General features: G+C 40.9%; 1 long non-coding RNA gene across 1 annotated transcript in view; it reads right to left on the reverse strand.

Annotated features, from left to right (window-relative positions):
* Window positions 1-15,628, reverse strand: part of LOC111438044 — a 28,883-nt gene continuing 13,255 nt past the window's right edge. Inside the window, exon 2 of the long non-coding RNA XR_002709604.1 lies at window positions 1-39. This is a non-coding gene — a long non-coding RNA (uncharacterized LOC111438044). The remainder of the gene's footprint in view (window positions 40-15,628) is intronic.

The following is a 15,628-nucleotide window of genomic DNA, read 5'->3' on the forward strand; positions in this document are numbered from 1 at the left end:
CGATATTCCCTTCCCTTATTTCTGGAGGTAAAGCATATTCTTTCAATTCATGAAATCCTGAACCGTAACAAAAACAGGAGAGGATAGTCAAAAAGGGGTAAAGCTCCTTCCCCTTATACTGTATTACCTGACCTATACGCAACCTATTTCCTATTTCTTCTTTCACTGTAACCGAAGAAAATGAAGAAAGATCAGCTCATTCACCTTGTCCTTATTCCTTCTCCTTCACTCGCTATCGGTTCGGTCTCATGGCTTGGCTCCCTCACCTCGTATACTCTCACAATTTCATTTCCTGCCCCTGGGTAAAGCTGCTTCGCTCCCTTCTTTCATTAAGTAGCTCTTTTCTTTTCTTTCCCTATCGGTCGAAATGTGGAGATACCTTTACTGGCACCTGTTAGCTCTGTTCGGCATGGGTTAGCGACATAAAGTGCGAATCAAAGTTCATCGGGCCATTCCTTTTCTTCGACAACTGAACTATCATCACCGTTCTTAAGCCTAGTGTGGTCATATGCAAAATCTTGCTAAGCTTCATTCTACAAGCATTCCTCTATTTGAATGCATTTTGAAGGTATATGGATTCCGGATCATAAGGTAATTTCTTCTGCAACCGATGTGACCGAAGATTGAATTGGTACCAACGAACCAGGAACTGATGGAATTGATGATTTGAACAGGGTGCGGAAGAAGAAAGAAAAAGATAGAGGCTTTAGATAAAGATAAAGGCTGGAAAGAGAAAGGTTGAAATCGAGTTCCAAAAGGAATGGACTCCTCAGAGGGGGTAGGAGAACTAAGTTAAGTCAGAAAGTCTTTCTAGCGAGGGGAGCGCAGAGTTAGTTATAGCAATTTCACTCTTTTCCTAAAGGGTATTCTTCAAATTTTGAATAGCCAAGGTCTTTTGGTCTAGGGCAATAAAGAGTTCTGATTGGTAATAGATAGGAGGCTTAGGTTTTTCTTGCTCAACCGGGAATCTTGTCTGACCCCGAGTAAGGGCCTAATTCACCTACGTACGTAAAGGGAAGGGTGGCGTAGGTCTTTCACTCTTGTTGTTACCTCAATAGATGAGTGAAGCGAAGGGACGAGAGACCGATAGACACGAGAGGAGTTCCTTCTAGGAGGGAGAGCATGTAATTGAATGAAGAAAATCAAAACTACACCAAGTTATGGGTGCAATCAGTACATATGACTTGGCTATCGGCCTGTCCTTTTTCGCAAAGCTTGGCTAAAACTTATTTGCCTAAATATTGGCTAGCTCAGAGAAAGATTCCAGCTAGTCAAAGAAGGCGGTCCTGAGCAGATGATCTTTGGATTCCATAACAGCACGTCCAACGGCTATTCAAATAGATCCTGTTCCTACCCGCCCGCAACCCTGATTCGGAATGGAATCCTATCGACTGACTGGGTACTTTTAGACCAAAAGGATTTGAGCCACTTTCACTAGGCGAGGGCTTTGCTTTAGTTTGCTTTCTTCTTTTCTTTTCGATCACAGGAAATGAATGATTCAATCTCGAACTGGGCCTGACTATTCAGTTAAAGTGAGAGTCAACTATCGAGGGTAGACATTTTGAGGCACTTTTTCAAGACTGCCGTCTTTGCTAGTTAGTAAGTGCATCGGAACGCTAACGGCGAGGTGACAACTAAGCTTTGTCCCTGGCCCTTAATCAATCAATGGGGCAAGGAGAGCGGAGAAGCTGACAGACCGAGGTTCATTCAGGAGAAAGAAAGAAACCAAACAAATACCTACCTATTTACCGAGAAAAAGAAAAGAGAGAGATAGTCAAACCAGAACCGATATTACCTGATGTGATTGTCAGTTAGTCTTGAACAGTAAACAAAGACGAAAAGAAAGAAAGAAAGAAGAATGAGACAGAACCTTTACTGTGTTTGAAAGACTGAAGAAAGACAAGATGAATGGAAATCCTTTACAGTCGAGTAAATCAAAGAAAAGAGAAAGCAAGAGACTGAACTACTGAACTACTGAACTTGAACTCCTTTATCTTTTTCCTTTATTGTGATAGAATCAAATGAAAGATGAATGAGACAGAACCTCCTTCTCCTCCAGCTCCTATTTATTCCGGAACGAACTGTAAACCCCTTCCCCTTTTTCGATATTACCGTCCCGGCTCCTATTGATTCAAGATCCTTATTCATCAAGTCAAGACTGAAGATGAATGAGACTGCGGACTCAACTCCTTATGATATGAATGAGAGTGAACTGTAAGACTCAACCTTCTTCTCCTACTGATTGAACTAACGAGACTTCCCTTCGCTACTGAACCTGCCTCTGCCTACCTCTTTGGCTCTATCTATTCCCTTCCCGGATTGAACAAGGTCTCACAATTTCATTGCCTTCCCCGAATTTCCCCTATTTCTTCTGGAACAGTAACCTCAGCCGAAAGATTCATTCTTTCTCTTCTCTTCGTAAACAAGTCAAGACTAAAGAGTCAATTCCTTGCAGCTCAATCACCTATCCTGACGAGTCAATTCCTATTCAATCCCGTAAACGAGGAGAAAGCAAGACAAGAAGAAATTCAGGAGTTAGCAGCTTTTCAAGACTCAAGCAAGAAAGACTCAAGCTCAAATCTTAACCGATATGACCTTCACTTTACAGTTCAAGAATCAAGGAAGAAGAAGATATTTATTTCTTTCTTTCTTTACATGTGAGTCAATTCCTATTCAATCCTGTAGAATCAACTGAAGGAGAAGCAAGCTCATGAACCTGAACCTTTTTTCTTTCACTCTCTTACAAGGTAAGTAAAGGGGCTGGATGAGAAAGTGTTGAAAGACTCCTTATTAATGAGAGTGAACTCCGTAACCAGTAAGTAAGAAAACGAGGAAGGTTAGTGGTTGACACTTTGCGCTCCTTCACCTATCTGTCTCATTTCTTCTTTCTTGCTTGCTTTCAGTCCTGAACCCCGTAACCTCGGTTTCCCAATTTCATTTCCTTCACGAGTACGTTCACTTACTCCTACAAATATAGATACACCTTGATGAGCTTGGGCAATGTTGTTGATTGATCAATTCTATAATGAGTACTGGACACTCCAGCCCCTACCAATAGTCCTATTTTGACTCCACGGCGATAAGGGGTTAAAAGATCTACTACTTTTATTCCTCTTTCTAAAATAGAGTTGTATCTAATAACTGTATAAAAGCAGGGGCAGATCTATGAATAGGAGATCTTGTCTGAGTATCTACAGGACCCAAATTCTCAATAGGCTCTACAAGCACCTTGAAAATTAGGACGAGAGAAGCTCCGATGACTGGAACACTTAGAAGAGCGAAAGTCTCAACCACTTACCTTACTCTTTGACTTACTGACTCAATAGGGTGTAGAGAAGAGGTGAATGAGAATGAATAAGAATTAACGTCTTTCCTTCAGGTTCAGTAGCTCAGGTTCCGGTGAAGGAAAAGGTTTGAGGTTCAGTCTTTCATTTCGTCTTGACTGAATGTTCCAGAGTTCAGTTCGTAAACTCTTGAGTTGAGTCTTTCGAAGCTGCGTCTTCATTCTTGAATTGTAAACAAACTCTTCTTTCCTTTCGTCTTTCCTTTCAACACTTTCAGGTTCAGTAGTTCCGTCTCATTCATCTGACGTCTCCCTTCTTTCCCTTCATTCTCTTTCTGTAAAAAAGGGGCCAAGCCGAGGTGATTGAGTTAAGTCGAGAATTCTTGGTTAGTCTCCTTTTGCCAACCTACTCCCTGATGATCATACAACTGCTTTACCTAGTTCAATCTGGTTCCTGAAGTTCAGTAGTGAGGGAGTTTACCTCGGTTACACAGTCTTTGAATAAATAGGTGCAAGGAGAAAGAACCCAGCAGTTTAGAGCCGAAGGAGCGAAGCAGAGGTGATTGAGCAAATCTTTCTTTCATTTTCTAGACTATAAAGAAAGGACAGGACAGAAGATGCTTTACCCTATTTACCGAGTGTAAGAGAGAGAGGAAAGCAAAGAAAGAGAACAGACTAGACCGGAAGTTAAGGAAAGGCCAGGCCAGGGATGAAAACACCTATTTACCTTGTCAAATCACCTCTTTAATAGGTCATATCGGAAAGAAAAGCAAAGAGAATAGACCAGAAAGGATAGTCAATCAAAGGGGAAGGAGCAAATCATCCAGCTGTCTTACCGAGGTCAAGAATAAAGAGAGAGGAAGGAAATAGAGGGGAAGGGAAAGTAGCTAATGAATTTACTCCCCCTTGGAGAGGTTCAGGTTCAGTAGTTCAGTAGGTTCCGGAGTTCAGGATCATGAATCTCTTTGACCGACAAGGATAGGAAGGAAGGAAGGAAAAGGTTGAAGGTAGAGTAGTGCTTGAGTTTCCCTTGTGTGAAGGATTGAATGAAGGAGATAGCAGTAAGTAGCTCGACGATTGTAAAGCAGCTAATTCTTTGACTCTCCCTCCTGTAAAGTTCAGGGAAGGGCAGAGAGTATAAGGTTGGTTCAGGGGCAGGCAAAGCAATGAGACGAGAAGAGGCGCAAAGCGACGAGACTGTAAAGGGCAGGAGAGGAAATTCATTAGCTAACAGGAAAGTCAAAGAGTGAAAGCAAGGAGAAGAGAAAGAAGCCAACGAACAATTTATGCCTTTGGGTTACTCTCGACAAACAAACAAATTCTTCTTTACAAATCTAACTAAGAGCTTAGAATAAGACAAGAGCTCATAGGTGAAGGAAAGAGAAAGAAAGAAAGAAAGACACACCTATTTACATACATCAGGTGAAGGAAAGAAGAGTATAAGATCAGTCGCGAAGACACTTTACCCTGAAAGAAGGAAAAGGAGAAGATCAAGCAAAGAAGGGAGAGGAAAGAAAAGACAAAGACTAAGTAAAGAAGGGAGAGAGACCAAGATAGCATAGGAAAAGGTGAAGGAGCGATGAAGCCAGACAGCCAAGCCAGCCCATTTACCTTGTGAAATGAAAGAAGGGACAGTCAAAGGGGAATGAGTTTAGTGCCTAAACGCTTGAGTTCAGTCTTTCAAGCAGAATCAAAGAAAAGATCAGAGAAAGAGAAGGAGCGTAGCAACGAGACCAACCAACCAATAGCGAGAGGAGAAAGATCAGAGACTGAGAGTTTGAGAGCGAGGAGAATGAGATGAGGTAGAGGTAATCCATCCCCGCACGCAGCTTTACCCAGACTTGAAAGTCCAGTTACATTTTCTAGTGTATAGCACTAGCCTGACAAAAAGAATAAGGAGAAAGAGAATAGACCCACAGAATAAAGAGGAGGAAAAGGAGAATGGATGCTTCTTTAGTCTTTGGTTACATTCCAGTTCAAGAAGTAATAGCTCAGAAGGTGAATGAGTTTACAAGAGATTCCATTCAATCCTCACTTTACCGAGTTCATAAATAGGTTAAGGATTTCATTCATTGACTCTCATCTAAAGGAAGGAGCAGAGCAATGAGACATACAAAAGAGGAGCCAAGCAAGCAAGCAGTTCAAGAAGGAGAAGAGAAAAGAAAGAATGAATAAGGCAATGGAATTCTGAGACCAATAGTTGTAGAGGTGACGGCAATGGGCGACAATTAATAGGTCCAAGGATAAATAGGCGAAGGAGAGAATGAATTTACTAGACTGGAAAGGGAAGGGAAAGGAATAGAGGGGCAGGGTCAGGTTCATCAGTTTACAGGAGAGAAGCTCTAAGACCAATAAGTGAAGGAGGTAATCTCAGAAGCCCATGAAGTAAGAAAAAGAAAGAGAACTCCAAAGAAGGTGAACTAAGAAATTCAAGGGTCAGGCAATGGAATTGCTTTACTGAGAGTTGTAGAGGCGAATGAGCTTTGCTGCTTTCTTTACCTCGTTTAATCAGGTCAGGGAATACAGGTTCCGGTTCAGGTTCACGATTGAATGAATTTACTCGACGGGGGAAAGTTCAGGGAATATCTGATTCTTTGAATAAGGTAAATAGAGAGAGGTCATAGAGGTGTTCCGGTTCAGGCAATGGAATTGTGAGATAAAGAAGATACTCGTAAGCTTCAAAAGAATGGAATCAAAGAAGAAATAGAAAAAGAAAGAAGAGAACTTCTATGCTCCCCTGTAAAGAAAGGTTCAGTGAAGAGTTTACAAGCAAGAGAGCCAGCCAATTCAATTCAATCCTCAGCCAGCCGCCACCGCCTATTTACCGAGTGAAAGAAGGGATTGTTCGGTCAGTTCACTCTCATGAATAAGGAGTCTTTGTTTGGTTACAGTGAGTGAAAGAAAGAATAGCTCACAATAACAGATGGTAATACAGGTTCAGGAAGAAGACGAGTTGTAGAGCTAAAGGATTGAATTAATTTAGCTTGACTTACCTCGGAAATCAGGAAAAGGTTAGGGGTGAGGTTCAGTCTTGAGTAGAGTGTTTACAGTTCTGAAAGTGATTGAGTGAAGAAGAGGAGTAAGTAGGCAGAGGAGCCCAGCAATGAGTGAGACCGGGAGCGAGAGGAGCCCAGCAACGAGACCATAGACATAGTATGTATAGTGAAAGAAAGAAGGAAGAAGACGAAGACAAGATTCTTTCTCCTTCACCTGATTGAACTGTAAGAAAAGAGGACTCAAACCTTTTCCTCGGCTTCGCTCCTGGACTATTACTGATTAACCTTCTTTCACGGGAAAGTGGCATCGCACCTTTCCTTTCCGATTCATTCTCCTTCCCCTCGGCTTCTTGATCCTCTTGCTACTTACTCATGACCCTTTTCCTTCGCTGGTTGGTTACCTCCTCTCTCTCTGTCTTACTTGAACCCGGTAAAGCTCCTTTTCTTTCTCTCCTATGGATTCTTTTTCTTCTCTTTCTCCTTCCAAGTGTTTTGTTTCAAGTAATGACGCTACTCCTTATGCATTCTCCTTTTCCTTCTGGAACTGCTGGCTGAACACCCATTTATTCATTGTCGTTCTCTTCCCTATTTATTCCTGAACAGTAGTAACCAAGGTCAAGCGTCTTCTTCCTTCTTTCTTTTCTTTACTCGACTGTAAAGTGATGGGAAGGGAATACAGGGTTCGGGGCAGTTACCTTTGATTCTCCCTATTCTTTCACTGTAAAGAATCGATCATCTTTCCTATCCCTTCTTGCATTCTCGTCAGGGGTTTCGGCTCAGGATTGAATGAATTGACTCTACTGTAAAGGGAATAACGTATAAGGTTCAGGGAATATCGGTTCCAGTCAGGTAATGTAATATCGTCAAAGAAAGGGGGAAGGAGATTCTAAGCCAGCCGCTTTACCATCTTACTGTTCAAGAGTGAAAGAAGCGAGAGGATTTCTTATTCACCAAGCGAAAGCAGCTAATGAATGGACAAGACTGTAAAGTTCAGGATTTCATTCAAGAATAAATAGTAGGGACAGACAAGTGATTTAGTTCTGTCTCATTCATAAGGAGTTTAGTCTTCAAAGCAACTGTAGCTAATTCATTTCTTCTAGAGTCTCTTCTCATTTTCGTTGCTTTGCCCCTCGACTGTAAAGGTTCAGTCTAATTCATTCTCTCTCTTTGTCTTTTACCTTGTGTTTGAAGGGACGGACAGGCAATGCAATTGTTCAACCGACAGGGGAATGAGTGAACAGACCTACAAAAAGAAGGAAATGAGGCCAGAGAAGCAACTCGACTGTAACGTAAGGGAGAGAGAGGAGCGAAGAGGGAAAGGTGCTGCCGGCCCGACAGGAAAAGAATTCTCATTCCATTTATTAGGGAGAAGAGAAAGAGAAGTAGCGAAGACAGACACTTTACCAAGTTGGAGAGGATAGGTGATTGAGTAAAAGAAGGGACAGGTTCAGGTTTCACTATCTCTTTGCTTTTCTTTACTCGACTGTCAAACTGTTAATGAATGGACGGACTCTCCCTTACAGTCTCACATACATATTCCTCTTCTCCTGTAAAGTGAAGGCAAGGTCATATCGGTTCCGGAGCTCAGCAGTGAGATAAAGGTTCGCGTCATCAAATCATCATTTGGAGAGAGTAACCCAAAGGCATAAATTGTTCGCTTCCTTCTCGGGGGGAATGGAGTCTAAAGCAGCTAATTTGAATTCATTTACTCGACTGTAAACTTGGGTTTCACTATTTGACGGTCGAGAATCTGGTCTTTCCGGAACCTTCCTGAACTCTTGAACGAGGTAACTAGGCTTTAAACAAGTAGAATTAGCAGTCGAGTCAATTCAATCCTCTCCTTCACCTTCAAACACTCGGTCATCAAGCTATTTTCCTCTCGCTTCTTTCCCTCGGTAAAAGAAAAAGACTGAAGCAAGACAAGATGCATTATCCTTTCCAGTTCTAGAATCAATAGGAAAAGCAAGACCAAGACAAGATTCTTCTTCTTTGTTTGTAAGTCAAGACCGAAGATTCGATTCATTCTCCTTAGTTACTTATTCATTCTCCTTCTTTCTCTAGGTTTGTGTTCTCTTTGCTTTTCTTTCCTTTGATTCTGTCTGCTTTCATTCAAGACTCCCGATTATGGATCCTTCCCCTGTCGGTAAAGCAATTACATTCATTGCCTGAACAACTTAACTTGTCCCCGATTTCACTCTTTGATTTAGTCTGCCTGAACCGAAAAGTGTGTTTCTTCTTGAACTGCTCTTTCCCCTCGCTCCGTCACCTATTCTATTTAGTCACTGTAAATAAAGAAGAAAGCAAAAGCCTTCCTCTGCCGCTCTCCAACTTGGTTTCATTTCCCAATTTCATTGCCTGAACCTCGGGCGCCTGAACTATAGTATTCTTGACTATTCTTTCCTAGGGTAAATTGATGAACCTATTCTTGAACGGAGCAGCTTTCTTTCTCCTTATGAATCAAGTGTTGAAAGACTCCTTATTCATTCTCCTTGCCCTTTCTTTGACGATATTCCCTTGAGTGATTGTTTGTTCATTGCCTCTCTTTCCTGTAAGAAAGATGCGCATTCTCCTTCACCTCTACAACTATCTCTCTCCTTATTCTTTAACTGATCTTTCTACTGAACTCCAGAACAACCTATTTATTTACTTACCCCGTAAAGGGATATTAAATTATTAGGAGCTTTGAAAAACGAAAGAAAGACAAAGACTCCTACCTACTTCTTTCCCTCTGACAGACCATCAATGAATTTTGTCTATCCTCTCCCTATTTTTTGGGATCAAATCTCGGTATTTAGGGCAGAAGTAATTAGGAAGTCCAGACTAAAGATTCATTCTCCTGTAAACACTTTTCTCCCCCTATTCTAATAGAATGGACTCTCTTGTTTGTCCTCGGTTCCTTGTCTCATAGCTTTTGCTCCTTATGAATGAGACAGATTGACCTCGATAAAAGACAAAGAGAAGGTCAAGCCCCGTAACTTGAACCTCTATTCTTCCACAGTAACCTCGGTAGGTAAACTCATTCACCTTCAAAGACTCGGGTTGAACTAGGTATGTTTGTTTGTTTGGTTCTTTCTCTTTCACCTGATGTAACCTATTCTGTAACCTCTTCTGTAACCTCGGTTGCTTTTCTTTTCCTTAGCTTTGGTTTTGTTTCCTAGAACCTATACCTACTTATTCTGATTCTTTAACTCCTTTTCACCAGATGTAACTGTAAAGTGGCTTGGCTCCTTCCTGAACCTGAAAGTGTTGTTTCAAGGAAAGACTATCGATGAAACTTAACTCAATCCACTTGTCTCTTCTTTCACAGTAACCAAGGTAAAGCCGAAAGATGAAGACGACTGAACTACTGACTTAACCTGAACCCATGGATTCTTTAACTCCCTAGAACTACTTCAGCCTATTTCTTTCTTTTTTCTGATCAAGATCCTTATTCTCTTTCTGGTTCTATTCAATCAATCCGTAACCTGACGAAAAGAGAGAGATGAATGAGACTGAACAGGAAGGAAATCATAGGGTGAAGAGAAAGAAGTCGAGGTTCAGGGAGAGGTGATTGAGTAAGTAGGGAGAGGATCAAGACTCAAGCAAGACAAACAAGAAAGCAGAAGACGACTGAACAGTGAAAGACTAAAGGGAGACTCCTTAAGAATGAAACTTGACAGTGTAAGGGAGAATCTAATTCAACATTAATGATCCTGAACAGTGAATGAAAGAAGAAGAATCAGATATTCCTTGCCTTGACAGTCGAGTCCATTCATTCAATCCTGAACTTTACAGTCAGTCGGTAAAAGTAGATGAATTCGACTTAACTCCTTTACCTTTTTGACAGTCTTTGAAGGAAGGGAAAGAAGGGAGACTCTAGATTCATTCGACTTTACAGTTAAAGAAGGGAAAGCAAATCAGACTCAACCTCAACCCTGAGCTACTGAACTTGAACACGGAATGCTAGAATCAGAATCAGCCTTCGGAACCAGAACCGGAACCGCCTGTATTCCCTTCGCTACTGAACCTGACCCTATTTATTCTGGAACTTATCAAGATCCTTATTCAGAAACTCAAGACTGAACGAAAGAGAGTTGTAGAACTGAGCTACTTCACCTTCTTGAACTGGGTAAAGCCGCTAATGTACTCTTCCTGAATCTATGGATTCTTGAACAAGGTAAACAGGAGGATGATTCTTGACTACTCTCCGGTAAACAAAGAAAGATGAATGAGACTGAACCACTTACTTCCCCTTTTCCGATATTCCCTGAACTTATTGAACTCGGGTAATTGCTAAGTCAATCCTTTTGATTCATTCAACAGTAAACACTATCGAAGCATGATCCTTCACTCCTTTGTTGCTTGCTTGCTTTCACTCCTGCCCTGATATTACCTGACCTGAACTACTGAACGCACCTTCTTGATCTTCTCCTCTTTCTCAAATGAAAGATTCGTTAGACTGTAAGGACCATTTCTGATTTAGTCGATGCTTTCCCTTATTTTTCGGGCTATTTGAGAGTATAGGTAATTCCATATATTAAGTCAATCCTCTCCCGCGCCACCCTTTTATTGATTTAACTCGGCTTCGCTCATTCACAGTCAGTTCGTGTTCGTTCACCTTTCACTCTTTGTAAACTAAGACTCAACTCAAGCTTTATTCATTCTCGTTCACTACCTAACTTGTCTCTGATTGAGCTCTTTCACAAGGTAAAGCCGAAAGAAGACGGAATTCACTCTCCCTTCACTCTCAGTCAATCCTACTTATGAATGAGACAGATGTAGTAGACAGTAAGATAAAGAAGAAGAAGAAGGAAGGGCATTCTCCGTACCCTATTTATTTCTTCTTTCTCCTTGTTTACCAGATGGATTTCTCTGTAAAAGATCAATACTCCTTATTTAGGACTCCCTCTTTCTTAATTATCCTTACTTAACTACTTGACTCACCTTCTTTGACTCGGGGTAAAGCCTATGAAGTAGCCCTCTTGCTTTCCTTTGATTCTGTCTTCAAATTCAAGATTAATTCCCCTTCCGTATACTATCTGCTTCTCTCGCTCCTTCCCCTATTTCTTCTCGAACGGTAACCGTAAACTAAGACTGCCCGAAAGATTCATTCTAGTTTCGTAACTTAACTTAATAACTGAATCACCTATGGCTCCTCTCTATTTGTCTTAGCCTTTGCTTTCTAGCTTTTTCTTTTATTCCCGCGGATTGAACTGTTAACCTATTTATTCGAGAACTGTAAACTAAGACGAAAAGAAGAAAGAATGATCCCTGAATTCCTAGACCTATTCAAACACTCTTTTATTTATTTACAGGAAAGTCAAGAAGAAGGATTAATGAGACTGAACCCTACTGTAAACAAAGACTCCACTTCAAACTAGGACTCTTCTTCTTTTCCTATAGATATTACCTGACCTTCCCCTTATCTTTCTTGAACTGATCTTGATCCATTCTTGCTTGTCCCTATTTCTTATTCTAACATTGGTAAACTAATGAACTACTGAAAACTGAACTCGGGCTGGCTCCTTCATTCCCCTGAACCTTTGATTGACTATACTTCCCTTCTCTTACTCTTTGTTATTCAAAGTCAATAAGGCCGGATATTCAATTAATTTACTCTATCTCTCTCTGATTGATTGAACTGTAGTAAACGAGGCTGGCTGGCTGAACTTCTTTTCTTTCTTTACCTCTTTTGGTAATTATGGAATTAGGTGTTTGTTTAACTCGGCTTCTTTCACCACTCTTTCATTAAGGAGGAAGTCAAGGCGAACCATTCTTTCTCTTTCACGGGAACCTTTACTCTCGCGAGTTGCTTTGCTGCTGCACCCTATTTATTATGGAACTCTGTAAACTCAATAACTAAATAACCTAAACTGCGCTTCCCTTCGGCTCTAACTCTAAACAGCTTGGTTGGTTCCTAAACTGCTTGGTTGGTTCTTTCCTCTTCCTTCCTTAAAAGGGTTCCTTCGCCTGACTATACTATGTCCGGTCAGTTCGTTCTTGTGTTAATTTATTCGACTGTAAAGACTATTAAAGGCAAACTAGAGTATCAGCTCCTTAACTCATTCACCTGTTGGTTTCCCAATTCCATACCCTGAACCGGAACATCTCGGTTTCCCAATTCTATTCCCTGAACCCGATGTAACTCGGGAATTTTATTCTCAGAAGTTTGAAGGAAGAAAGCAAGAAAAGAAAGAGGAATCAATTATCTATCTATCCCTTACTTAGACAGTGGAAAGAAGAAGAAGAAGAATGAAACTTGACTACAGTTATGCATCAAATGAAAGAAGAAGAAATTCAGGAGTTAGCAGTCAATTCATTCAATCGTTCACCTTTCCCTGATTGAACTTGGTAATTAGGAAGTCAGGAAGGAAAGACTGAATGAAGATGCATTCCCCTTTACTAAAGAAGAAAGAAGAAAAGAGAAATAGAAGGCTGCTCGAGCTATTCCATTGCGCCTGCCCCTTCTGGCTACTTTACCTGAACTTTCTGTAACTGATCTTTTCGCCTCTCCCTATGTTTCCCTTCTTTCACTCTGGAATAAGGTAATAGGTTTTTGGTTTGTTTCTTTCTTTCTCCTTCTCCTACCGTTTGTAAACTCGGTTGAACAAGGTCAATAGGCTGGATAGGATGATCAGCTCCTTCACCCTCGGCCGGCTGAGCTACTTTGACTATTTCTTCTCCTTTCCCTGACTGTAAACTAAGCTAAGACTGAACTCTCGTCGTTGCTTGGCTCCTCTCGTTCGCTATCGGTCTCATTGCTTCTCGACGTAACCTGTGTCCTTTACTTAAGTACTTCTTCTCCTCAACTCAAGATTAATGAGAGTTTACAGAAAGAGAATGAAAGAAAGATCAGCCAGCCCTGAAACCTGAACCTGAACCTCGTCTTCGCTCCTTCCCCGGACCCCTTACCTTTATCAAAGAAGAAGAAAGCGAAACCAACCCAAAGACTATCCGAGTTTATAGTTCTAGAATCAAAGGAAAGAAAGCTTAGAGTAGTTAGTTAAAGTTTCCCTTTCTCAAAGAAAATAAGAAGAAAGAAACCTGAACCAGACCAGGAAGGCAAGACTCTTTATTCATGAGAGTTGACTCCTACACCTGATTGAACAAGGTAAAAGCCAAAGAGAACCCCTGCCCTGGAACCTCTATAGAAGTGTCTTCGCCGATGAACCTATCTATCGTTGTTCTCATAATGGAATTGCCTTAACCTCGTAAACTATCACTTCTCTCCTGAACCTTGACTGTCGGTAAGATGAATTCTCCTTGCCCTATCCTATGCTTTCTTTACCTTTACATTGAGGGGAGGAAGTGTTGAAGAAAGGAAAGCCGAAACATTCATTCTCCTTCACTCAATCACTACTTCCTTGATTTAGCTTATTCATCAAGCAAGTGTTTCAAGCCAAGACTCAGCAAATGAAAGAGAAAGAGAAAGTCAAGCAAGACTGAAAGAGGCTAGTAGTCTTACCGCTTCTCTTCTACACCTGTACAACTCTTCTTTCACAAGTCAATCCGAAACTACTTCCTTAGACTAAAGAAAGAACGGATTCGATACAAGACTACTGATTTCAGGAGGGAGGTGTAAAGCTGCTTCTTCCCTTTACGATTCGTCAGCCTACATGATCCTGAACTACTGAACGCACTTCTCTTATTGCTTGAACAAGTAAAGAAGAAAGATCAAGCAAGCTAGCTACTTCACCTTCACCTTCAAAGACTTACAACTCCATACTTTCACTTCCTACTCCATATCTACTTTCACTTACAACTACCTACTCCCTACCTACTTCGACTTCCAACTCCCCACAGTTATATATTAACCGATATTCCCCGAGCTACTCAATGTAAAAAACCCCTTCCCAGAAGGATATAAAACATTCTTTCTCTTCCCGGACACTCTATTTCTTGATTGAAAAAAGACCAAATATTGCTGAATGAGAGTAAACTGTCAGACTCAACCTCAAGCTCCTTTACAGTCTTTGAATAAATAGGAAAAGTAACTGCATAAGAGGAAGGAACCTATAGTCTTTCAAGACTCAACCAACGGAAAGAAAAGAGATAGAACCTTTCTAGTCGAGTAAATTCATTCAAAGAAGAAGAAACCGACAAAGAGCTACTGAACCTCTATTGCCTGGGCTACTGAACCGGAAGGAAAGACTGATGAAGCAAGAGAAGATGACTGATTAGACTGATCCTACTTCTTTCACTCTTGAACGAGGGTTGAACTATTCAAAGACTCGGGAAACTCCTTCATTCACCTGAACCTATTTATTCTGTCTATTCTCTTTCTCCTTATTCATTCCTTCTTTTACTCTGGAACCTCTCCCTTCTCTTGAACTGTAAACTCGGTTGCTGCTGCGCTTCTCTTTATTCCAGAACAAGGTAAACAGGACGATTCATTCTTTCTCTTCTCCTTCACTCTAAGATCTCTACTCCTTTCCTTATTCATTCTCCTTCACTACTGAACTCACCTTCTTTCACTCTGTCTTCGTCTGCGTTCCTGAACTATTACTGATTAACCTGATTGAATAAGGTAAAAGAGAAAGAGTAAGATGTATGCGGAAGAAGAAAATGAAGGAAGAAAGAGACCGGGAACCGTCACCTATTTCTGCTTGAACAGTAACCTCGGCCGAAAGCCTAATTAAATTATCCTGATTCACCTAATTTCACTTCAAAAGAAGGATTTATTTGCTCATGCACCTGATGAACCGTAACCGATAGAGAAAGAAGGGAGAGAGACGAAAGAAAGATTCCTTCTCCTGATTTCAGTCTTGAACAAGGAAGGTAAGTGAAGTGGCTGGCTGTATGAGAAGAAGAACCCGAAAACCAACCTTTTCCTTCTTTCACTCTTTTACTCGACTGCCCGTAAGAAAGATGAATGAGACTTATGAACCTATTTATTAAAACACTAGGTAAAGCAGCTAATGAATTTACTCTCACTGCTTGTTTCGCTCTTGTAACCAAAGACTCCCTTGTTCACTCTGGCAATTCAGAAGACAGTATCGACGAAAAATTGGCCAAAGGTTTCTTTGAAGAAAAAATTTAGCGGAAGTAAAAGGAGAGAGAGTGAGAGATTCGCTGAGATTGCTGAAGACTCGATATTCAATTTTACTTCAGTTGAACGGTTTAAATAACAAATCTAATTACAAAAAGAGAAAAACCAATTATACAAAAATAGAAGAAGTGGACGAAGACTTCGCCCAAATTGCCAAAACAATGGCCCCTACAATCACGCTCCTCCATTCGCGTGAATTCAGATATTTTTACAAACCTAACTAAATAAGGCATGACTTTTATTTAACAATCTCCTCCTAAAAGCTCTACCTTATTATTTGAACTCCGATCTTGGAGTGTAGTTCTTCAAATTTCACCCGCG

This window comes from Cucurbita moschata, unplaced genomic scaffold, assembly GCF_002738365.1.
Source record: "Cucurbita moschata cultivar Rifu unplaced genomic scaffold, Cmos_1.0 Cmo_Scf00070, whole genome shotgun sequence".
Classification (NCBI taxonomy): Eukaryota; Viridiplantae; Streptophyta; class Magnoliopsida; order Cucurbitales; family Cucurbitaceae; genus Cucurbita; species Cucurbita moschata.